A 25,373-nucleotide genomic window follows, 5' to 3' on the forward strand; every position below is an offset into this window, starting at 1 on the left:
TGGAAAAACCTCCCCCAGGAGACCAGGGAGAGGCAGAGCAATGCCGCAGCGAGAAAGTACGCTCCGCGTCTCCCTGGTCCGCTGGGTTCCCCCCAGCGGACCAGGGAGACGCGGAGTGGCTTTGCTCCCTGCAGCATTGCTCGGAGTCTCCCTGGTCTGCTGGGGGGGCAGCAGACGGGGGGGGGGGGGCGGCAGGGGGCCAGTAGACCAGGCAGACGCAGAGCAAATGTCCAGATCCAGATCCAGATCCAGATCCAACGGAGCAGATCCACAGCCGATAGCAGAGGATCCAGTGCAGCAAAAGGAAAGAGCAGCTGTTGCTTTAAGGCAACAGAAGAGCCTCCGCCAATAGGCAGTCTCAAAGGACGTGCCTGGGCGGGGCCTGAACAGCTGATTGCAGATCAGCTGTAGAGCGGCCGGCAGAAAAACCGCGGTAGGGGTTTAAATCCCTTCCAGGCTAAAAAAAAGAAACCGCACACAACTGGAGCCTTTAAGGCTCCGGAGCGGTTTCCAAGGGGCCTAGAAATAAGGCTGTTGATTGCAGAGTTTTGGTGTCAGAAGCCCTAAAAAGGGCTGGATCAGACCGGGTCCCAGGGAGCAAAGGATTCGATCCCAGGCGGTTGCTTAATCAGGCGATCTTCAAACAGGACCCCGGGCGGATACTACACTCGAGCTTACCTCACCTTACGGCGCACACAGACGTACTCTCCCCCTCCCAAGACACCCCCCAGCGCGGGGGAATAGAAATTTTCTAAGTCCCGCCCGCTCGCTCACCGTCCGCCACCCTCTCCTGGCTCACGGCGACCGGAGCAAGACCGACCGACTCACCCACCCCGCGTGCCTCTTCCGGCCTACCCTCCCTCGCCCCAGGGAGGCCCAGGTGGTGGTGGGGCGCCGGGGTCCCTCTGGGCGGCGCCCAGCTCTCCTCCCTCCCTCCCTCCTGCCTTCCTCCCTTCCCGGCAGCCCCCGGGGCTCATCTGCAGACAGGCTCCGCCCCCTCTCCCCACAGTCTTTTTGTCTTTGCCTCTGCTCTTCCGAGCCCTCACTCCCGTTCCTGATTTAAAAAAAAAAAAAAAAAAAAAAAAAAAAGGAAAATGAAAATGAAAATGAAAATGAAAAAAAGCGGCGGCTTGCCAATGCTGCCTTTGGAAAAACCTCCCCCAGGAGACCAGGGAGAGGCAGAGCAATGCCGCAGCGAGAAAGTACGCTCCGCGTCTCCCTGGTCCGCTGGGTTCCCCCCAGCGGACCAGGGAGACGCGGAGTGGCTTTGCTCCCTGCAGCATTGCTCGGAGTCTCCCTGGTCTGCTGGGGGGGCAGCAGACGGGGGGGGGGGCGGCAGGGGGCCAGTAGACCAGGCAGACGCAGAGCAAATGTCCAGATCCAGATCCAGATCCAGATCCAACGGAGCAGATCCACAGCCGATAGCAGAGGATCCAGTGCAGCAAAAAGGAAAGAGCAGCTGTTGCTTTAAGGCAACAGAAGAGCCTCCGCCAATAGGCAGTCTCAAAGGACGTGCCTGGGCGGGGCCTGAACAGCTGATTGCAGATCAGCTGTAGAGCGGCCGGCAGAAAAACCGCGGTAGGGGTTTAAATCCCTTCCAGGCTAAAAAAAAGAAACCGCACACAACTGGAGCCTTTAAGGCTCCGGAGCGGTTTCCAAGGGGCCTAGAAATAAGGCTGTTGATTGCAGAGTTTTGGTGTCAGAAGCCCTAAAAAGGGCTGGATCAGACCGGGTCCCAGGGAGCAAAGGATTCGATCCCAGGCGGTTGCTTAATCAGGCGATCTTCAAACAGGACCCCGGGCGGATACTACACTCGAGCTTACCTCACCTTACGGCGCACACAGACGTACTCTCCCCCTCCCAAGACACCCCCCAGCGCGGGGGGAATAGAAATTTTCTAAGTCCCGCCCGCTCGCTCACCGTCCGCCACCCTCTCCTGGCTCACGGCGACCGGAGCAAGACCGACCGACTCACCCACCCCGCGTGCCTCTTCCGGCCTACCCTCCCTCGCCCCAGGGAGGCCCAGGTGGTGGTGGGGCGCCGGGGTCCCTCTGGGCGGCGCCCAGCTCTCCTCCCTCCCTCCCTCCTGCCTTCCTCCCTTCCCGGCAGCCCCCGGGGCTCATCTGCAGACAGGCTCCGCCCCCTCTCCCCACAGTCTTTTTGTCTTTGCCTCTGCTCTTCCGAGCCCTCACTCCCGTTCCTGATTTAAAAAAAAAAAAAAAAAAAAAAAAAAAAGGAAAATGAAAATGAAAAAAAGCGGCGGCTTGCCAATGCTGCCTTTGGAAAAACCTCCCCCAGGAGACCAGGGAGAGGCAGAGCAATGCCGCAGCGAGAAAGTACGCTCCGCGTCTCCCTGGTCCGCTGGGGGTTCCCCCCAGCGGACCAGGGAGACGCGGAGTGGCTTTGCTCCCTGCAGCATTGCTCGGAGTCTCCCTGGTCTGCTGGGGGGGCAGCAGACGGGGGGGTGGCGGCAGGGGGCCAGTAGACCAGGCAGACGCAGAGCAAATGTCCAGATCCAGATCCAGATCCAGATCCAACGGAGCAGATCCACAGCCGATAGCAGAGGATCCAGTGCAGCAAAAAGGAAAGAGCAGCTGTTGCTTTAAGGCAACAGAAGAGCCTCCGCCAATAGGCAGTCTCAAAGGACGTGCCTGGGCGGGGCCTGAACAGCTGATTGCAGATCAGCTGTAGAGCGGCCGGCAGAAAAACCGCGGTAGGGGTTTAAATCCCTTCCAGGCTAAAAAAAAGAAACCGCACACAACTGGAGCCTTTAAGGCTCCGGAGCGGTTTCCAAGGGGCCTAGAAATAAGGCTGTTGATTGCAGAGTTTTGGTGTCAGAAGCCCTAAAAAGGGCTGGATCAGACCGGGTCCCAGGGAGCAAAGGATTCGATCCCAGGCGGTTGCTTAATCAGGCGATCTTCAAACAGGACCCCGGGCGGATACTACACTCGAGCTTACCTCACCTTACGGCGCACACAGACGTACTCTCCCCCTCCCAAGACACCCCCCAGCGCGGGGGAATAGAAATTTTCTAAGTCCCGCCCGCTCGCTCACCGTCCGCCACCCTCTCCTGGCTCACGGCGACCGGAGCAAGACCGACCGACTCACCCACCCCGCGTGCCTCTTCCGGCCTACCCTCCCTCGCCCCAGGGAGGCCCAGGTGGTGGTGGGGCGCCGGGGTCCCTCTGGGCGGCGCCCAGCTCTCCTCCCTCCCTCCCTCCTGCCTTCCTCCCTTCCCGGCAGCCCCCGGGGCTCATCTGCAGACAGGCTCCGCCCCCTCTCCCCACAGTCTTTTTGTCTTTGCCTCTGCTCTTCCGAGCCCTCACTCCCGTTCCTGATTTAAAAAAAAAAAAAAAAAAAAAAAAACGGAAAATGAAAATGAAAAAAAGCGGCGGCTTGCCAATGCTGCCTTTGGAAAAACCTCCCCCAGGAGACCAGGGAGAGGCAGAGCAATGCCGCAGCGAGAAAGTACGCTCCGCGTCTCCCTGGTCCGCTGGGGGTTCCCCCCAGCGGACCAGGGAGACGCGGAGTGGCTTTGCTCCCTGCAGCATTGCTCGGAGTCTCCCTGGTCTGCTGGGGGGGCAGCAGACGGGGGGGGGGGGCGGCAGGGGGCCAGTAGACCAGGCAGACGCAGAGCAAATGTCCAGATCCAGATCCAGATCCAACGGAGCAGATCCACAGCCGATAGCAGAGGATCCAGTGCAGCAAAAAGGAAAGAGCAGCTGTTGCTTTAAGGCAACAGAAGAGCCTCCGCCAATAGGCAGTCTCAAAGGACGTGCCTGGGCGGGGCCTGAACAGCTGATTGCAGATCAGCTGTAGAGCGGCCGGCAGAAAAACCGCGGTAGGGGTTTAAATCCCTTCCAGGCTAAAAAAAAGAAACCGCACACAACTGGAGCCTTTAAGGCTCCGGAGCGGTTTCCAAGGGGCCTAGAAATAAGGCTGTTGATTGCAGAGTTTTGGTGTCAGAAGCCCTAAAAAGGGCTGGATCAGACCGGGTCCCAGGGAGCAAAGGATTCGATCCCAGGCGGTCGCTTAATCAGGCGATCTTCAAACAGGACCCCGGGCGGATACTACACTCGAGCTTACCTCACCTTACGGCGCACACAGACGTACTCTCCCCCTCCCAAGACACCCCCCAGCGCGGGGGAATAGAAATTTTCTAAGTCCCGCCCGCTCGCTCACCGTCCGCCACCCTCTCCTGGCTCACGGCGACCGGAGCAAGACCGACCGACTCACCCACCCCGCGTGCCTCTTCCGGCCTACCCTCCCTCGCCCCAGGGAGGCCCAGGTGGTGGTGGGGCGCCGGGGTCCCTCTGGGCGGCGCCCAGCTCTCCTCCCTCCCTCCCTCCTGCCTTCCTCCCTTCCCGGCAGCCCCCGGGGCTCATCTGCAGACAGGCTCCGCCCCCTCTCCCCACAGTCTTTTTGTCTTTGCCTCTGCTCTTCCGAGCCCTCACTCCCGTTCCTGATTTAAAAAAAAAAAAAAAAAAAAAAAAAAAAAAAAAGGAAAATGAAAATGAAAATGAAAAAAAGCGGCGGCTTGCCAATGCTGCCTTTGGAAAAACCTCCCCCAGGAGACCAGGGAGAGGCAGAGCAATGCCGCAGCGAGAAAGTACGCTCCGCGTCTCCCTGGTCCGCTGGGGGTTCCCCCCAGCGGACCAGGGAGACGCGGAGTGGCTTTGCTCCCTGCAGCATTGCTCGGAGTCTCCCTGGTCTGCTGGGGGGGCAGCAGACGGGGGGGGGGGGGCGGCAGGGGGCCAGTAGACCAGGCAGACGCAGAGCAAATGTCCAGATCCAGATCCAGATCCAGATCCAACGGAGCAGATCCACAGCCGATAGCAGAGGATCCAGTGCAGCAAAAGGAAAGAGCAGCTGTTGCTTTAAGGCAACAGAAGAGCCTCCGCCAATAGGCAGTCTCAAAGGACGTGCCTGGGCGGGGCCTGAACAGCTGATTGCAGATCAGCTGTAGAGCGGCCGGCAGAAAAACCGCGGTAGGGGTTTAAATCCCTTCCAGGCTAAAAAAAAGAAACCGCACACAACTGGAGCCTTTAAGGCTCATAGACTCATAGACTCATAGACTTTAAGGTCAGAAGGGACCATTATGATCATCTAGTCTGACCCCCTGCACCGTGCAGGCCACAGAATCTCGCCCACCCCTCTTAGAATAATCCTCTCACCTATGTCTCAGATATTGAAGCCTTCCAATACTTTGAAGGCCCCAACATGCAGAGAGTCCTTCAGCTGTGATCTGTGCCCAATGCTACAGAGGAAGGCGAAAAACCTCCAGGGCCTCTGCCAATCTACCCTGGAGGAAAATTCCTTCCTGACCCCAAATATGGCGATCAGCTAAACCCTGAGCATGTGGGCAAGACTCACCAGCCAGACACCCAGAAAGTTCCCTATAGCAACTCCTATCATCCCTCCATTGACCTATTTCCAACTGGAAATGAATGGTCAATTAGTTACCAAGATCATGTTATTTCATCCAACCATCCCCTTATCATAGAATCAGTACTGGAAGAGACCTCAGAAGGTCGTCAAGTCCAGCCCTCCGCTCTAGGCAGGACCAATCCCATCTAAATCAACCCGGCCAGGGCTTTGTCAAGCCGAGACTTAAACACCTCTAGGGATGGAGACTCCACTACTTCCCTAGGTAACCCATTCCAATGCTTCACTACCCTCCTAGTAAAATAGTTTTTCCTAATATCCAATCTGGACCTCTCCCACCACAACTTGAGACCATTGCTCCTTGTTCTGCCATCTGTCACTACTGAGAACAGCCTCTCTCCATCCTCTTTGGAACCTCCCTTCAGGAAGTTGAAGGCTGCTATCAAGTCCCCCCTCACTCTTCGCTTCTGCAGACTAAACAGACCCAAGTCCCTCAGCCTCTCCTCGTAGGTCATATGCTCCAGACCCCTAATCATTTTGGTTGCCCTCCGCTGGACCCTCTCCAATGCGTCCGCATCCTTTTTGTAGTGGGGGGCCCAGAACTGGACACAGTACTCCAGATGTGGCCTCACCAAAGCCGAATAAAGGGGAATAATGACATCTCTGGATCTGCTGGCAATGCTCCTCTTAATGCATCCTAATATGCCATTAGCCTTCTTGGCTACAAGGGCACACTGTTGACTCATATCCAGCTTCTCATCCACTGTAACCCCCAGGTCCTTTTCTGCAGAACTACTACTTAACTGGTTGGTCCCCAGCCTGTAACTATGCTTGGGATTCTTCCGTCCCAAGTGCAGGACTCTACACTTGTCTTTGTTGAATCTCATGAGATTTCTAGTGGCCCAATCTTCCAATTTGTCCAAGTCACTCTGGACCCTATCTCTGCCCTTAAGCGTATCTACCTCTCCCCCTAGCTTAGTGTCATCTGCAAACTTGCTGAGGGTGCAATCTATCCCCTCATCCAGGTCATTAATAAAGATATTGAACAAAACCGGTCCTAGAACCGAACCTTGGGGCACTCCACTAGAAACCGACCTCCATCCTGACATCGAACCGTTGATCACTACCCGCTGGGCCCGGCCTTCTAGCCATCTTTCTATCCATCTTACCGTCCATTTATCCAATCCGCATTCCCTTAACTTGCTGGCAAGAATATTGTGGGAGACCGTATCAAAAGCCTTGCTAAAGTCAAGGTATATAACATCCACTGACTTTCCCATGTCCACTGAGCCAGTTACCTCATCATAGAAGCTAATCAGATTGGTCAAGCACGACTTGCCCTTTGTGAATCCATGCTGACTATTCCTGATCACTTTCCTCTCATTCAAGTGTCTCAAAATGGACTCCTTTATGATCCCTTCCATGATTTTTCCAGGAACCGAGGTAAGACTGACCGGCCTATAGTTCCCTGGATCGTCCTTCTTCCCTTTTTTGAAGATGGGCACTACATTTGCCTTTTTCCAATCATCCGGGATTTCGCCCGATCTCCACGACTTTTCAAAGATAATGGCCAAAGGCTCCTCAATGACATTTGCCAACTCCTTCAGTACCCTTGGGTGCATTAAGTCTGGACCCATGGATTTGTGTACGTTTAGTTTTTCTAAATAGTTCCTAACCTGTTCTTTACCCACCAAGGGCTGTCCATCTTCTTCCCATCTTGCGTCGCTTAGCACAGAAGTCCAGGAGCCGACCTTGTCCGTGAATACAGAGGCAAAGAAAGCATTGAGTACTTCAGCTTTCCCCACATCCTCTGTCACTAGGTTACCTCCTTCATCCATTAGGGACTGCACACCCTCTCTGATCACCTTCTTCTTGTTGACATGCCTGTAGAAACCTTTCTTGTTATCCTTCACATCCTTAGCCAGTCGCAACTCCATTTGCGCTTTCGCCTTCCTGATAACCCCCCGGCATTCTCGAACTATACATTTAAGCTCCTCCCTAGTCATTTGTCCAAGTTTCCACTTTCTGTAAGCTTCCTTTTTGTGCTTAAGTACACCAAGGATTTCCCCTGTAAGCCAATCCGGTCTCCTACCAGGTTTGCCTCTCTTGCTACGTGTCGGGATGGTTTCTTTCTGTGCCTTCAATAAGGCTTCTTTAAAATACTGCCAGCTGTCCTGGACTCCTTTCCCCTTCATGTTAACATCCCAGGGGATTCTTTCCATCAGATCTCTGAGGGAGTCAAAATCTGCTTTTTTGAAGTCCAAGGTGTGTATTTTACTACTCTCTTTCCTTCCTTTGGTCAGGATCCTGAAATCTACCATCTCATGATCACTGCTTCCCAGGTTGTCACCCACCTCTACGTCCCCTATTAGTTCCTCCCTGTTTGTGAGGAGAAGGTCAAGCTGTGCACGGCCCCTGGTCGGATCCTTCAGCACTTGTACCAAGAAGTTATCCCCAACATTCTCCAAAAACTTCCTGGATTGCCTGTGTACTGCCGTATTGGTTTCCCAACAGATGTCAGGGTGATTAAAGTCCCCCATGAGAACCAGGGCCTGCGATCTGGAAGCTTCGCTCAGTTGTTCGAAGAAAGCCTCATCTACCTCATCCACCTGGTTCGGTGGCCTGTAGCAGACACCAACCACAACATCACTGCTGTTTGCTCCTTTAAACCTGACCCATAGACTTTCAACAAGTTTTTCTCCCTCTTTATACTGGAGTTCAGAGCAATCATAGTGCTCTCTTACATATAGTGCAACTCCTCCTCCTTTTCTCCCCTGCCTATTCTTCCTGAACAATCTATACCCTTCCATGACAGCGCTCCAGTCATGCGAGTCATCCCACCAAGTCTCTGTTATCCCAATTAAATCATATTTCTTGGCCTGGGCCAGGGCCTCCAGTTCTTCCTGCTTGTTGCCCAGGCTTCTCGCATTAGTGTACAAACACTTCAGGTAACCAGTTGATTGCACTATCTTCTCCATTCGAAACTGGGGTCCTCCTTTCTCGCTCCTTGCTCTATGCATTTCTTCCCGGTATCTGACTTTCCCACTCCCCTCAGGGTTTTGGTCACCGTCCCCCAACGAACCTAGTTTAAAGCCCTCCTCACTAGGTTCGCAAGCCTGCCCGCGAAGATGCTCCTTCCTCTCTTCGTTAGGTGGATTCCATCTCTTCCTAACAATCCTTCCGCCCGGAACAGAGTCCCATGGTCGAAGAAACCGAAGCCCTCTCTGCGACACCACCTGCGCAACCACGCATTTACGTCCTCAATTCGACGATCCCTGCCCAGTCCTTTCCCTTCAACAGGGAGGATGGACGAGAACACCACCTGCGCTCCAAAGTCTTGGATCCTTCTTCCCAGTGCTACATAATCCGCAGCAACCCGCTCTAGGTCATTCTTGGCCGTATCATTCGTTCCCACATGGAGAAGCAGGAAGGGGTAGCGATCTGAAGGTTTGATCAGCTTGCTAAGCCTCTCAGTGACATCCCGAATGCGAGCTCCCGGTAAGCAGCACACCTCTCGAGATTCCAGGTCCGGACGGCAGAGGGATGGCTCAGTCCCTCTTAGGAGGGAGTCCCCGACCACCACCACCCGTCGTTTCCTTTTGGGGGTGGTGGCCGTGGAACCCCCATCCCTAGGACTACGCATCCCATGCCTTTCAGTAGATGGTGCTCCCTTCTGGTTTCTACCTTGTGAGGTCCCTTCCAGAGCATTCAGCACTGCAGAGCCTGTGGAGAGAGCTTGAAAGCGATTGCTTACCTCTATAGCATTGGGGGAATCCCGTGCTGGCCTTTTTCCCCTTCTAGAAGTTACATGCTGCCAGTTCTCCTCTTGGTCGCGTACTGCCCTCTCTGGCTCTTCTGCCTGCTGTGCTTGAAGGATCAATTGCTGCCTTCTATCGAGGAAGTCTTCATCGTCTCTGATCAAGCGTAAGGTCGACACTTGGGCCTCCAGTCCTCTAATTTTTTCTTCCAAAATCTCGACCAGCTTGCACTTGGTGCAGATAAAATCCGTTCTTTCTTCCGGGAGGAAGACAAACATGGCACACGCCGTGCAGGTAACAACAGCAGCAGACGCATCATCAACCATCGCTGCTGTCCTGGAGAAGGGATTTAAAAAGAAAGACAAGAGAACCTCCCGCCCTTCCCTCTCCCCTTCAGAAGTCCCTCTCAAAACTCCCTGTTAGCAATCACCTGTTCGCAAGCTCCTTGGTCGCTTGCCCACTGCCTTATAAAGCCCCTCCCCCTACCAAGGCTCAGCCAATCAGCAGAGGCTTCTACAATTCAAACTTTAATTAGAAGCCAACAGTTTCCACCTGCCAATCACAGCCCCTACCAATCACAGCACAAACTCTATCAAGGGGAGGGGGGAAGAAAAAAAAAAAAAAAAAAAAAAAAAAAAAAAAAGCCTCACTCTCAAACACAGGGGAAAATAAATAAATAAATAAACAAACAAATAAACAAAAAAGAACACACAACCCTCACTCACAAACACAAGCTCAGCATACAGCAAGAAAGCCCCAAGCACAACACCCACTTCTCCCAAGACTCCTGTATCTACTTCTCCTCTACCTGGAGAACTCCCCCTCTAAAGCCTCACTCAAACAGGGGGGGAGGAGGGAAAGGAAAAAAAAAAAAAAAAAAAAAAAAAAAAAAAAAACCACAAACCACCACACACCAAACACAAGCTCTGCACACACTGAGAAAGCCCCAATAACAAAACACACTTCCCTCAAGAGTCCTGTATCTGCTTCTCCTTCACCTGGAGAACTCCCTCTCAAAACTCCCTGTTAGCAATCACCTGTTCGCAAGCTCCTTGGTCGCTTGCCCACTGCCTTATAAAGCCCCTCCCCCTACCAAGGCTCAGCCAATCAGCAGAGGCTTCTACAATTCAAACTTTAATTAGAAGCCAACAGTTTCCACCTGCCAATCACAGCCCCTACCAATCACAGCACAAACTCTATCAAGGGGAGGGGGGAAGAAAAAAAAAAAAAAAAAAAGCCTCACTCTCAAACACAGGGGAAAATAAATAAATAAATAAACAAACAAATAAACAAAAAAGAACACACAACCCTCACTCACAAACACAAGCTCAGCATACAGCAAGAAAGCCCCAAGCACAACACCCACTTCTCCCAAGACTCCTGTATCTACTTCTCCTCTACCTGGAGAACTCCCCCTCTAAAGCCTCACTCAAACAGGGGGGGAGGAGGGAAAAAAAAAAAAAAAAAAAAAAAAAAAAAAAACCACAAACCACCACACACCAAACACAAGCTCTGCACACACTGAGAAAGCCCCAATAACAAAACACACTTCCCTCAAGAGTCCTGTATCTGCTTCTCCTTCACCTGGAGAACTCCCTCTCAAAACTCCCTGTTAGCAATCACCTGTTCGCAAGCTCCGGAGCGGTTTCCAAGGGGCCTAGAAATAAGGCTGTTGATTGCAGAGTTTTGGTGTCAGAAGCCCTAAAAAGGGCTGGATCAGACCGGGTCCCAGGGAGCAAAGGATTCGATCCCAGGCGGTCGCTTATTCAGGCGATCTTCAAACAGGACCCCGGGCGGATACTACACTCGAGCTTACCTCACCTTACGGCGCACACAGACGTACTCTCCCCCTCCCAAGACACCCCCCAGCGCGGGGGAATAGAAATTTTCTAAGTCCCGCCCGCTCGCTCACCGTCCGCCACCCTCTCCTGGCTCACGGCGACCGGAGCAAGACCGACCGACTCACCCACCCCGCGTGCCTCTTCCGGCCTACCCTCCCTCGCCCCAGGGAGGCCCAGGTGGTGGTGGGGCGCCGGGGTCCCTCTGGGCGGCGCCCAGCTCTCCTCCCTCCCTCCCTCCTGCCTTCCTCCCTTCCCGGCAGCCCCCGGGGCTCATCTGCAGACAGGCTCCGCCCCCTCTCCCCACAGTCTTTTTGTCTTTGCCTCTGCTCTTCCGAGCCCTCACTCCCGTTCCTGATTTAAAAAAAAAAAATGGAAAATGAAAAAAAGCGGCGGCTTGTCAATGCTGCCTTTGGAAAAACCTCCCCCAGGAGACCAGGGAGAGGCAGAGCAATGCCGCAGCGAGAAAGTACGCTCCGTGTCTCCCTGGTCCGCTGGGGGTTCCCCCCAGCGGACCAGGGAGACGCGGAGTGGCTTTGCTCCCTGCAGCATTGCTCGGAGTCTCCCTGGTCTGCTGGGGGGGCAGCAGACGGGGGGGGGGGCGGCAGGGGGCCAGTAGACCAGGCAGACGCAGAGCAAATGTCCAGATTCAGATCCAGATCCAGATCCAACGGAGCAGATCCACAGCCGATAGCAGAGGATCCAGTGCAGCAAAAAGGAAAGAGCAGCTGTTGCTTTAAGGCAACAGAAGAGCCTCCGCCAATAGGCAGTCTCAAAGGACGTGCCTGGGCGGGGCCTGAACAGCTGATTGCAGATCAGCTGTAGAGCGGCCGGCAGAAAAACCGCGGTAGGGGTTTAAATCCCTTCCAGGCTAAAAAAAAGAAACCGCACACAACTGGAGCCTTTAAGGCTCCGGAGCGGTTTCCAAGGGGCCTAGAAATAAGGCTGTTGATTGCAGAGTTTTGGTGTCAGAAGCCCTAAAAAGGGCTGGATCAGACCGGGTCCCAGGGAGCAAAGGATTCGATCCCAGGCGGTCGCTTAATCAGGCGATCTTCAAACAGGACCCCGGGCGGATACTACACTCGAGCTTACCTCACCTTACGGCGCACACAGACGTACTCTCCCCCTCCCAAGACATCCCCCAGCGCGGGGGAATAGAAATTTTCTAAGTCCCGCCCGCTCGCTCACCGTCCGCCACCCTCTCCTGGCTCACGGCGACCGGAGCAAGACCGACCGACTCACCCACCCCGCGTGCCTCTTCCGGCCTACCCTCCCTCGCCCCAGGGAGGCCCAGGTGGTGGTGGGGCGCCGGGGTCCCTCTGGGCGGCGCCCAGCTCTCCTCCCTCCCTCCCTCCTGCCTTCCTCCCTTCCCGGCAGCCCCCGGGGCTCATCTGCAGACAGGCTCCGCCCCCTCTCCCCACAGTCTTTTTGTCTTTGCCTCTGCTCTTCCGAGCCCTCACTCCCGTTCCTGATTAAAAAAAAAAAAAAAAAGGAAAATGAAAATGAAAAAAAGCGGCGGCTTGCCAATGCTGCCTTTGGAAAAACCTCCCCCAGGAGACCAGGGAGAGGCAGAGCAATGCCGCAGCGAGAAAGTACGCTCCGCGTCTCCCTGGTCCGCTGGGGGTTCCCCCCAGCGGACCAGGGAGACGCGGAGTGGCTTTGCTCCCTGCAGCATTGCTCGGAGTCTCCCTGGTCTGCTGGGGGGGCAGCAGACGGGGGGGGGGGGGGCGGCGGCAGGGGGCCAGTAGACCAGGCAGACGCAGAGCAAATGTCCAGATCCAGATCCAGATCCAGATCCAACGGAGCAGATCCACAGCCGATAGCAGAGGATCCAGTGCAGCAAAAAGGAAAGAGCAGCTGTTGCTTTAAGGCAACAGAAGAGCCTCCGCCAATAGGCAGTCTCAAAGGACGTGCCTGGGCGGGGCCTGAACAGCTGATTGCAGATCAGCTGTAGAGCGGCTGGCAGAAAAACCGCGGTAGGGGTTTAAATCCCTTCCAGGCGAAAAAAAAAGAAACCGCACCCAACTGGAGCGTTTAAGGCTCCGGAGCGGTTTCCAAGGGGCCTAGAAATAAGGCTGTTGATTGCAGAGTTTTGGTGTCAGAAGCCCTAAAAAGGGCTGGATCAGACCGGGTCCCAGGGAGCAAAGGATTCGATCCGAGGCGGTCGCTTAATCAGGCGATCTTCAAACAGGACCCCGGGCGGATACTACACTCGAGCTTACCTCACCTTACGGCGCACACAGACGTACTCTCCCCCTCCCAAGACATCCCCCAGCGCGGGGGAATAGAAATTTTCTAAGTCCCGCCCGCTCGTTCACCGTCCGCCACCCTCTCCTGGCTCACGGCGACCGGAGCAAGACCGACCGACTCACCCACCCCGCGTGCCTCTTCCGGCCTACCCTCCCTCGCCCCAGGGAGGCCCAGGTGGTGGTGGGGCGCCGGGGTCCCTCTGGGCGGCGCCCAGCTCTCCTCCCTCCCTCCCTCCTGCCTTCCTCCCTTCCCGGCAGCCCCCGGGGCTCATCTGCAGACAGGCTCCGCCCCCTCTCCCCACAGTCTTTTTGTCTTTGCCTCTGCTCTTCCGAGCCCTCACTCCCGTTCCTGATTTAAAAAAAAAAAAAAAAAAGGAAAATGAAAATGAAAAAAAGCGGTGGCTTGCCAATGCTGCCTTTGGAAAAACCTCCCCCAGGAGACCAGGGAGAGGCAGAGCAATGCCGCAGCGAGAAAGTACGCTCCGCGTCTCCCTGGTCCGCTGGGGGTTCCCCCCAGCGGACCAGGGAGACGCGGAGTGGCTTTGCTCCCTGCAGCATTGCTCGGAGTCTCCCTGGTCTGCTGGGGGGGCAGCAGACGGGGGGGGGGGGGGGCGGCAGGGGGCCAGTAGACCAGGCAGACGCAGAGCAAATGTCCAGATCCAGATCCAGATCCAACGGAGCAGATCCACAGCCGATAGCAGAGGATCCAGTGCAGCAAAAAGGAAAGAGCAGCTGTTGCTTTAAGGCAACAGAAGAGCCTCCGCCAATAGGCAGTCTCAAAGGACGTGCCTGGGCGGGGCCTGAACAGCTGATTGCAGATCAGCTGTAGAGCGGCCGGCAGAAAAACCGCGGTAGGGGTTTAAATCCCTTCCAGGCTAAAAAAAAGAAACCGCACACAACTGGAGCCTTTAAGGCTCCGGAGCGGTTTCCAAGGGGCCTAGAAATAAGGCTGTTGATTGCAGAGTTTTGGTGTCAGAAGCCCTAAAAAGGGCTGGATCAGACCGGGTCCCAGGGAGCAAAGGATTCGATCCCAGGCGGTCGCTTAATCAGGCGATCTTCAAACAGGACCCCGGGCGGATACTACACTCGAGCTTACCTCACCTTACGGCGCACACAGACATACTCTCCCCCTCCCAAGACATCCCCCAGCGCGGGTGAATAGAAATTTTCTAAGTCCCGCCCGCTCGCTCACCGTCCGCCACCCTCTCCTGGCTCACGGCGACCGGAGCAAGACCGACCGACTCACCCACCCCGCGTGCCTCTTCCGGCCTACCCTCCCTCGCCCCAGGGAGGCCCAGGTGGTGGTGGGGCGCCGGGGTCCCTCTGGGCGGCGCCCAGCTCTCCTCCCTCCCTCCCTCCTGCCTTCCTCCCTTCCCGGCAGCCCCCGGGGCTCATCTGCAGACAGGCTCCGCCCCCTCTCCCCACAGTCTTTTTGTCTTTGCCTCTGCTCTTCCGAGCCCTCACTCCCGTTCCTGATTTAAAAAAAAAAAAAAAAAAGGAAAGGAAAATGAAAATGAAAAAAAGCGGCGGCTTGCCAATGCTGCCTTTGGAAAAACCTCCCCCAGGAGACCAGGGAGAGGCAGAGCAATGCCGCAGCGAGAAAGTACGCTCCGCGTCTCCCTGGTCCGCTGGGGGTTCCCCCCAGCGGACCAGGGAGACGCGGAGTGGCTTTGCTCCCTGCAGCATTGCTCGGAGTCTCCCTGGTCTGCTGGGGGGGGCAGCAGACGGGGGGGGGGGGGCGGCAGGGGGCCAGTAGACCAGGCAGACGCAGAGCAAATGTCCAGATCCAGATCCAGATCCAGATCCAACGGAGCAGATCCACAGCCGATAGCAGAGGATCCAGTGCAGCAAAAAGGAAAGAGCAGCTGTTGCTTTAAGGCAACAGAAGAGCCTCCGCCAATAGGCAGTCTCAAAGGACGTGCCTGGGCGGGGCCTGAACAGCTGATTGCAGATCAGCTGTAGAGCGGCCGGCAGAAAAACCGCGGTAGGGGTTTAAATCCCTTCCAGGCTAAAAAAAAGAAACCGCACACAACTGGAGCCTTTAAGGCTCCGGAGCGGTTTCCAAGGGGCCTAGAAATAAGGCTGTTGATTGCAGAGTTTTGGTGTCAGAAGCCCTAAAAAGAGCTGGATCAGACCGGGTCCCAGGGAGCAAAGGATTCGATCCCAGGCGGTCGCTTAATCAGGCGATCTTCAAACAGGACCCCGGGCGGATACTACACTCGAGCTTACCTCACCTTACGGCGCACACAGACGTACTCTCCCCCTCCCAAGACACCCCCCAGCGCGGGGGAATAGAAATTTTCTAAGTCCCGCCCGCTCGCTCACCGTCCGCCACCCTCTCCTGGCTCACGGCGACCGGAGCAAGACCGACCGACTCACCCACCCCGCGTGCCTCTTCCGGCCTACCCTCCCTCGCCCCAGGGAGGCCCAGGTGGTGGTGGGGCGCCGGGGTCCCTCTGGGCAGCGCCCAGCTCTCCTCCCTCCCTCCCTCCTGCCTTCCTCCCTTCCCGGCAGCCCCCGGGGCTCATCTGCAGACAGGCTCCGCCCCCTCTCCCCACAGTCTTTTTGTCTTTGCCTCTGCTCTTCCGAGCCCTCACTCCAGTTCCTGATTTAAAAAAAAAAAAAATGGAAAATGAAAAAAAGCGGCGGCTTGCCAATGCTGCCTTTGGAAAAACCTCCCCCAGGAGACCAGGGAGAGGCAGAGCAATGCCGCAGCGAGAAAGTACGCTCCGCGTCTCCCTGGTCCGCTGGGGGTTCCCCCCAGCGGACCAGGGAGACGCGGAGTGGCTTTGCTCCCTGCAGCATTGCTCGGAGTCTCCCTGGTCTGCTGGGGGGGCAGCAGACCAGGGGGGGGGGGGCGGCAGGGGGCCAGTAGACCAGGCAGACGCGGAGCAAATGTCCAGATCCAGACCCAGATCCAGATCCAACGGAGCAGATCCACAGCCGATAGCAGAGGATCCAGTGCAGCAAAAAGGAAAGAGCAGCTGTTGCTTTAAGGCAACAGAAGAGCCTCCGCCAATAGGCAGTCTCAAAGGACGTGCCTGGGCAGGGCCTGAACAGCTGATTGCAGATCAGCTGTAGAGCGGCCGGCAGAAAAACCGCGGTAGGGGTTTAAATCCCTTCCAGGCTAAAAAAAAGAAACCGCACACAACTGGAGCCTTTAAGGCTCCGGAGCGGTTTCCAAGGGGCCTAGAAATAAGGCTGTTGATTGCAGAGTTTTGGTGTCAGAAGCCCTAAAAAGGGCTGGATCAGACCGGGTCCCAGGGAGCAAAGGATTCGATCCCAGGCGGTCGCTTAATCAGGCGATCTTCAAACAGGACCCCGGGCGGATACTACACTCGAGCTTACCTCACCTTACGGCGCACACAGACGTACTCTCCCCCTCCCAAGACACCCCCCAGCGCGGGGGAATAGAAATTTTCTAAGTCCCGCCCGCTCGCTCACCGTCCGCCACCCTCTCCTGGCTCACGGCGACCGGAGCAAGACCGACCGACTCACCCACCCCGCGTGCCTCTTCCGGCCTACCCTCCCTCGCCCCAGGGAGGCCCAGGTGGTGGTGGGGCGCCGGGGTCCCTCTGGGCGGCGCCCAGCTCTCCTCCCTCCCTCCCTCCTGCCTTCCTCCCTTCCCGGCAGCCCCCGGGGCTCATCTGCAGACAGGCTCCGCCCCCTCTCCCCACAGTCTTTTTGTCTTTGCCTCTGCTCTTCCGAGCCCTCACTCCCGTTCCTGATTTAAAAAAAAAAAAAAAAAAAAGGAAAATGAAAATGAAAAAGAGCGGCGGCTTGCCAATGCTGCCTTTGGAAAAACCTCCCCCAGGAGACCAGGGAGAGGCAGAGCAATGCCGCAGCGAGAAAGTACGCTCCGCGTCTCCCTGGTCCGCTGGGGGTTCCCCCCAGCGGACCAGGGAGACGCGGAGTGGCTTTGCTCCCTGCAGCATTGCTCGGAGTCTCCCTGGTCTGCTGGGGGGGGCAGCAGACGGGGGGGGGGGGCGGCAGGGGGCCAGTAGACCAGGCAGACGCAGAGCAAATGTCCAGATCCAGATCCAGATCCAGATCCAACGGAGCAGATCCACAGCCGATAGCAGAGGATCCAGTGCAGCAAAAGGAAAGAGCAGCTGTTGCTTTAAGGCAACAGAAGAGCCTCCGCCAATAGGCAGTCTCAAAGGACGTGCCTGGGCGGGGCCTGAACAGCTGATTGCAGATCAGCTGTAGAGCGGCCGGCAGAAAAACCGCGGTAGGGGTTTAAATCCCTTCCAGGCTAAAAAAAAGAAACCGCACACAACTGGAGCCTTTAAGGCTCCGGAGCGGTTTCCAAGGGGCCTAGAAATAAGGCTGTTGATTGCAGAGTTTTGGTGTCAGAAGCCCTAAAAAGGGCTGGATCAGACTGGGTCCCAGGGAGCAAAGGATTCGATCCCAGGCGGTCGCTTAATCAGGCGATCTTCAAACAGGACCCCGGGCGGATACTACACTCGAGCTTACCTCACCTTACGGCGCACACAGACGTACTCTCCCCCTCCCAAGACACCCCCCAGCGCGGGGGAATAGAAATTTTCTAAGTCCCGCCCGCTCGCTCACCGTCCGCCACCCTCTCCTGGCTCACGGCGACCGGAGCAAGACCGACCGACTCACCCACCCCGCGTGCCTCTTCCGGCCTACCCTCCCTCGCCCCAGGGAGGCCCAGGTGGTGGTGGGGCGCCGGGGTCCCTCTGGGCGGCGCCCAGCTCTCCTCCCTCCCTCCCTCCTGCCTTCCTCCCTTCCCGGCAGCCCCCGGGGCTCATCTGCAGACAGGCTCCGCCCTCTCTCCCCACAGTCTTTTTGTCTTTGCCTCTGCTCTTCCGAGCCCTCACTCCCGTTCCTGATTTAAAAAAAAAGGAAAATGAAAATGAAAAAAAGCGGCGGCTTGCCAATGCTGCCTTTGGAAAAACCTCCCCCAGGAGACCAGGGAGAGGCAGAGCAATGCCGCAGCGAGAAAGTACGCTCCGCGTCTCCCTGGTCCGCTGGGGGTTCCCCCCAGCGGACCAGGGAGACGCGGAGTGGCTTTGCTCCCTGCAGCATTGCTCGGAGTCTCCCTGGTCTGCTGGGGGGGCAGCAGACGGGGGAGGGGGGGCGGCAGGGGGCCAGTAGACCAGGCAGACGCAGAGCAAATGTCCAGATCCAGATCCAGATCCAGATCCAACGGAGCAGATCCACAGCCGATAGCAGAGGATCCAGTGCAGCAAAAAGGAAAGAGCAGCTGTTGCTTTAAGGCAACAGAAGAGCCTCCGCCAATAGGCAGTCTCAAAGGACGTGCCTGGGCGGGGCCTGAACAGCTGATTGCAGATCAGCTGTAGAGCGGCCGGCAGAAAAACCGCGGTAGGGGTTTAAATCCCTTCCAGGCTAAAAAAAAGAAACCGCACACAACTGGAGCCTTTAAGGCTCCGGAGCGGTTTCCAAGGGGCCTAGAAATAAGGCTGTTGATTGCAGAGTTTTGGTGTCAGAAGCCCTAAAAAGGGCTGGATCAGACCGGGTCCCAGGGAGCAAAGGATTCGATCCCAGGCGGTCGCTTAATCAGGCGATCTTCAAACAGGACCCCGGGCGGATACTACACTCGAGCTTACCTCACCTTACGGCGCACACAGACGTACTCTCCCCCTCCCAAGACACCTCCCAGCGCGGGGGAATAGAAATTTTCTAAGTCCCGCCCGCTCGCTCACCGTCCGCCACCCTCTCCTGGCTCACGGCGACCGGAGCAAGACCGACCGACTCACCCACCCCGCATGCCTCTTCCGGCCTACCCTCCCTCGCCCCAGGGAGGCCCAGGTGGTGGTGGGGCGCCGGGGTCCCTCTGGGCGGCGCCCAGCTCTCCTCCCTCCCTCCCTCCTGCCTTCCTCCCTTCCCGGCAGCCCCCGGGGCTCATCTGCAGACAGGCTCCGCCCCCTCTCCCCACAGTCTTTTTGTCTTTGCCTCTGCTCTTCCGAGCCCTCACTCCCGTTCCTGATTTAAAAAAAAAGGAAAATGAAAATGAAAAAAAGCGGCGGCTTGCCAATGCTGCCTTTGGAAAAACCTCCCCCAGGAGACCAGGGAGAGGCAGAGCAATGCCGCAGCGAGAAAGTACGCTCCGCGTCTCCCTGGTCCGCTGGGGGTTCCCCCCAGCGGACCAGGGAGACGCGGAGTGGCTTTGCTCCCTGCAGCATTGCTCGGAGTCTCCCTGGTCTGCTGGGGGGGCAGCAGACGGGGGAGGGGGGGCGGCAGGGGGCCAGTAGACCAGGCAGACGCAGAGCAAATGTCCAGATCCAGATCCGGATCCAGATCCAACGGAGCAGATCCACAGCCGATAGCAGAGGATCCAGTGCAGCAAAAGGAAAGAGCAGCTGTTGCTTTAAGGCAACAGAAGAGCCTCCGCCAATAGGCAGTCTCAAAGGACGTGCCTGGGCGGGGCCTGAACAGCTGATTGCAGATCAGCTGTAGAGCGGCCGGCAGAAAAACCGCGGTAGGGGTTTAAATCCCTTCCAGGCTAAAAAAAAGAAACCGCACACAACTGGAGCCTTTAAGGCTCCGGAGCGGTTTCCAAGGGGCCTAGAAATAAGGCTGTTGATTGCAGAGTTTTGGTGTCAGAAGCCCTAAAAAGGGCTGGATCAGACCGGGTCCCAGGGAGCAAAGGATTCGATCCCAGGCGGTCGCTTAATCAGGCGATCTTCAAACAGGACCCCGGGCGGATACTACACTCGAGCTTACCTCACCTTACGGCGCACACAGACGTACTCTCCCCCTCCCAAGACACCCCCCAGCGCGGGGGAATAGAAATTTTCTAAGTCCCGCCCGCTCGCTCACCGTCCGCCACCCTCTCCTGGCTCACGGCGACCGGAGCAAGACCGACCGACTCACCCACCCCGCGTGCCTCTTCCGGCCTACCCTCCCTCGCCCCAGGGAGGCCCAGGTGGTGGTGGGGCGCCGGGGTCCCTCTGGGCGGCGCCCAGCTCTCCTCCCTCCCTCCCTCCTGCCTTCCTCCCTTCCCGGCAGCCCCCGGGGCTCATCTGCAGACAGGCTCCGCCCCCTCTCCCCACAGTCTTTTTGTCTTTGCCTCTGCTCTTCCGAGCCCTCACTCCCGTTCCTGATTTAAAAAAAAAAAAAAAAAAAAGGAAAATGAAAATGAAAAAGAGCGGCGGCTTGCCAATGCTGCCTTTGGAAAAACCTCCCCCAGGAGACCAGGGAGAGGCAGAGCAATGCCGCAGCGAGAAAGTACGCTCCGCGTCTCCCTGGTCCGCTGGGGGTTCCCCCCAGCGGACCAGGGAGACGCGGAGTGGCTTTGCTCCCTGCAGCATTGCTCGGAGTCTCCCTGGTCTGCTGGGGGGGGCAGCAGACGGGGGGGGGGGCGGCAGGGGGCCAGTAGACCAGGCAGACGCAGAGCAAATGTCCAGATCCAGATCCAGATCCAGATCCAACGGAGCAGATCCACAGCCGATAGCAGAGGATCCAGTGCAGCAAAAAGGAAAGAGCAGCTGTTGCTTTAAGGCAACAGAAGAGCCTCCGCCAATAGGCAGTCTCAAAGGACGTGCCTGGGCGGGGCCTGAACAGCTGATTGCAGATCAGCTGTAGAGCGGCCGGCAGAAAAACCGCGGTAGGGGTTTAAATCCCTTCCAGGCTAAAAAAAAGAAACCGCACACAACTGGAGCCTTTAAGGCTCCGGAGCGGTTTCCAAGGGGCCTAGAAATAAGGCTGTTGATTGCAGAGTTTTGGTGTCAGAAGCCCTAAAAAGGGCTGGATCAGACTGGGTCCCAGGGAGCAAAGGATTCGATCCCAGGCGGTCGCTTAATCAGGCGATCTTCAAACAGGACCCCGGGCGGATACTACACTCGAGCTTACCTCACCTTACGGCGCACACAGACGTACTCTCCCCCTCCCAAGACACCCCCCAGCGCGGGGGAATAGAAATTTTCTAAGTCCCGCCCGCTCGCTCACCGTCCGCCACCCTCTCCTGGCTCACGGCGACCGGAGCAAGACCGACCGACTCACCCACCCCGCGTGCCTCTTCCGGCCTACCCTCCCTCGCCCCAGGGAGGCCCAGGTGGTGGTGGGGCGCCGGGGTCCCTCTGGGCGGCGCCCAGCTCTCCTCCCTCCCTCCCTCCTGCCTTCCTCCCTTCCCGGCAGCCCCCGGGGCTCATCTGCAGACAGGCTCCGCCCTCTCTCCCCACAGTCTTTTTGTCTTTGCCTCTGCTCTTCCGAGCCCTCACTCCCGTTCCTGATTTAAAAAAAAAGGAAAATGAAAATGAAAAAAAGCGGCGGCTTGCCAATGCTGCCTTTGGAAAAACCTCCCCCAGGAGACCAGGGAGAGGCAGAGCAATGCCGCAGCGAGAAAGTACGCTCCGCGTCTCCCTGGTCCGCTGGGGGTTCCCCCCAGCGGACCAGGGAGACGCGGAGTGGCTTTGCTCCCTGCAGCATTGCTCGGAGTCTCCCTGGTCTGCTGGGGGGGCAGCAGACGGGGGAGGGGGGGCGGCAGGGGGCCAGTAGACCAGGCAGACGCAGAGCAAATGTCCAGATCCAGATCCAGATCCAGATCCAACGGAGCAGATCCACAGCCGATAGCAGAGGATCCAGTGCAGCAAAAAGGAAAGAGCAGCTGTTGCTTTAAGGCAACAGAAGAGCCTCCGCCAATAGGCAGTCTCAAAGGACGTGCCTGGGCGGGGCCTGAACAGCTGATTGCAGATCAGCTGTAGAGCGGCCGGCAGAAAAACCGCGGTAGGGGTTTAAATCCCTTCCAGGCTAAAAAAAAGAAACCGCACACAACTGGAGCCTTTAAGGCTCCGGAGCGGTTTCCAAGGGGCCTAGAAATAAGGCTGTTGATTGCAGAGTTTTGGTGTCAGAAGCCCTAAAAAGGGCTGGATCAGACCGGGTCCCAGGGAGCAAAGGATTCGATCCCAGGCGGTCGCTTAATCAGGCGATCTTCAAACAGGACCCCGGGCGGATACTACACTCGAGCTTACCTCACCTTACGGCGCACACAGACGTACTCTCCCCCTCCCAAGACACCTCCCAGCGCGGGGGAATAGAAATTTTCTAAGTCCCGCCCGCTCGCTCACCGTCCGCCACCCTCTCCTGGCTCACGGCGACCGGAGCAAGACCGACCGACTCACCCACCCCGCATGCCTCTTCCGGCCTACCCTCCCTCGCCCCAGGGAGGCCCAGGTGGTGGTGGGGCGCCGGGGTCCCTCTGGGCGGCGCCCAGCTCTCCTCCCTCCCTCCCTCCTGCCTTCCTCCCTTCCCGGCAGCCCCCGGGGCTCATCTGCAGACAGGCTCCGCCCCCTCTCCCCACAGTCTTTTTGTCTTTGCCTCTGCTCTTCCGAGCCCTCACTCCCGTTCCTGATTTAAAAAAAAAGGAAAATGAAAATGAAAAAAAGCGGCGGCTTGCCAATGCTGCCTTTGGAAAAACCTCCCCCAGGAGACCAGGGAGAGGCAGAGCAATGCCGCAGCGAGAAAGTACGCTCCGCGTCTCCCTGGTCCGCTGGGGGTTCCCCCCAGCGGACCAGGGAGACGCGGAGTGGCTTTGCTCCCTGCAGCATTGCTCGGAGTCTCCCTGGTCTGCTGGGGGGGCAGCAGACGGGGGAGGGGGGGCGGCAGGGGGCCAGTAGACCAGGCAGACGCAGAGCAAATGTCCAGATCCAGATCCGGATCCAGATCCAACGGAGCAGATCCACAGCCGATAGCAGAGGATCCAGTGCAGCAAAAAGGAAAGAGCAGCTGTTGCTTTAAGGCAACAGAAGAGCCTCCGCCAATAGGCAGTCTCAAAGGACGTGCCTGGGCGGGGCCTGAACAGCTGATTGCAGATCAGCTGTAGAGCGGCCGGCAGAAAAACCGCGGTAGGGGTTTAAATCCCTTCCAGGCTAAAAAAAAGAAACCGCACACAACTGGAGCCTTTAAGGCTCCGGAGCGGTTTCCAAGGGGCCTAGAAATAAGGCTGTTGATTGCAGAGTTTTGGTGTCAGAAGCCCTAAAAAGGGCTGGATCAGACCGGGTCCCAGGGAGCAAAGGATTCGATCCCAGGCGGTCGCTTAATCAGGCGATCTTCAAACAGGACCCCGGGCGGATACTACACTCGAGCTTACCTCACCTTACGGCGCGCACACAGACGTACTCTCCCCCTCCCAAGACACCCCCCAGCGCGGGGGAATAGAAATTTTCTAAGTCCCGCCCGCTCGCTCACCGTCCGCCACCCTCTCCTGGCTCACGGCGACCGGAGCAAGACCGACCGACTCACCCACCCCGCGTGCCTCTTCCGGCCTACCCTCCCTCGCCCCAGGGAGGCCCAGGTGGTGGTGGGGCGCCGGGGTCCCTCTGGGCGGCGCCCAGCTCTCCTCCCTCCCTCCCTCCTGCCTTCCTCCCTTCCCGGCAGCCCCCGGGGCTCATCTGCAGACAGGCTCCGCCCCCTCTCCCCACAGTCTTTTTGTCTTTGCCTCTGCTCTTCCGAGCCCTCACTCCCGTTCCTGATTTAAAAAAAAAGGAAAATGAAAATGAAAAAAAGCGGCGGCTTGCCAATGCTGCCTTTGGAAAAACCTCCCCCAGGAGACCAGGGAGAGGCAGAGCAATGCCGCAGCGAGAAAGTACGCTCCACGTCTCCCTGGTCCGCTGGGGGTTCCCCCCAGCGGACCAGGGAGACGCGGAGTGGCTTTGCTCCCTGCAGCATTGCTCGGAGTCTCCCTGGTCTGCTGGGGGGGCAGCAGACGGGGGGGGGGGCGGCAGGGGGCCAGTAGACCAGGCAGACGCAGAGCAAATGTCCAGATCCAGATCCAGATCCAGATCCAACGGAGCAGATCCACAGCCGATAGCAGAGGATCCAGTGCAGCAAAAAGGAAAGAGCAGCTGTTGCTTTAAGGCAACAGAAGAGCCTCCGCCAATAGGCAGTCTCCAAGGACGTGCCTGGGCGGGGCCTGAACAGCTGATTGCAGATCAGCTGTAGAGCGGCCGGCAGAAAAACCGCGGTAGGGGTTTAAATCCCTTCCAGGCTAAAAAAAAGAAACCGCACACAACTGGAGCCGTTAAGGCTCCGGAGCGGTTTCCAAGGGGCCTAGAAATAAGGCTGTTGATTGCAGAGTTTTGGTGTCAGAAGCCCTAAAAAGGGCTGGATCAGACCGGGTCCCAGGGAGCAAAGGATTCGATCCCAGGCGGTTGCTTAATCAGGCGATCTTCAAACAGGACCCCGGGCGGATACTACACTCGAGCTTACCTCACCTTACGGCGCACACAGACGTACTCTCCCCCTCCCAAGACACCCCCCAGTGCGGGGGAATAGAAATTTTCTAAGTCCCGCCCGCTCGCTCACCGTCCGCCACCCTCTCCTGGCTCACGGCGACCGGAGCAAGACCGACCGACTCACCCACCCCGCGTGCCTCTTCCGGCCTACCCTCCCTCGCCCCAGGGAGGCCCAGGTGGTGGTGGGGCGCCGGGGTCCCTCTGGGCGGCGCCCAGCTCTCCTCCCTCCCTCCCTCCTGCCTTCCTCCCTTCCCGGCAGCCCCCGGGGCTCATCTGCAGACAGGCTCCGCCCCCTCTCCCCACAGTCTTTTTGTCTTTGCCTCTGCTCTTCCGAGCCCTCACTCCCGTTCCTGATTTAAAAAAAAAAAAAAAAAAGGAAAATGAAAAAAAGCGGCGGCTTGCCAATGCTGCCTTTGGAAAAACCTCCCCCAGGAGACCAGGGAGAGGCAGAGCAATGCCGCAGCGAGAAAGTACGCTCCGCGTCTCCCTGGTCCGCTGGGGGTTCCCCCCAGCGGACCAGGGAGACGCGGAGTGGCTTTGCTCCCTGCAGCATTGCTCGGAGTCTCCCTGGTCTGCTGGGGGGGCAGCAGACGGGGGAGAGGGGCGGCAGGGGGCCAGTAGACCAGGCAGACGCAGAGCAAATGTCCAGATCCAGATCCAGATCCAGATTCAAGGGAGCAGATCCACAGCCGATAGCAGAGGATCCAGTGCAGCAAAAAGGAAAGAGCAGCTGTTGCTTTAAGGCAACAGAAGAGCCTCCGCCAATAGGCAGTCTCAAAGGACGTGCCTGGGCGGGGCCTGAACAGCTGATTGCAGATCAGCTGTAGAGCGGCCGGCAGAAAAACCGCGGTAGGGGTTTAAATCCCTTCCAGGCTAAAAAAAAGAAACCGCACACAACTGGAGCCTTTAAGGCTCCGGAGCGGT

This window comes from Pelodiscus sinensis, chromosome 5 (genome assembly GCF_052426305.1).
Source record: "Pelodiscus sinensis isolate ZL-2025 chromosome 5, ASM5242630v1, whole genome shotgun sequence".
Classification (NCBI taxonomy): Eukaryota; Metazoa; Chordata; order Testudines; family Trionychidae; genus Pelodiscus; species Pelodiscus sinensis.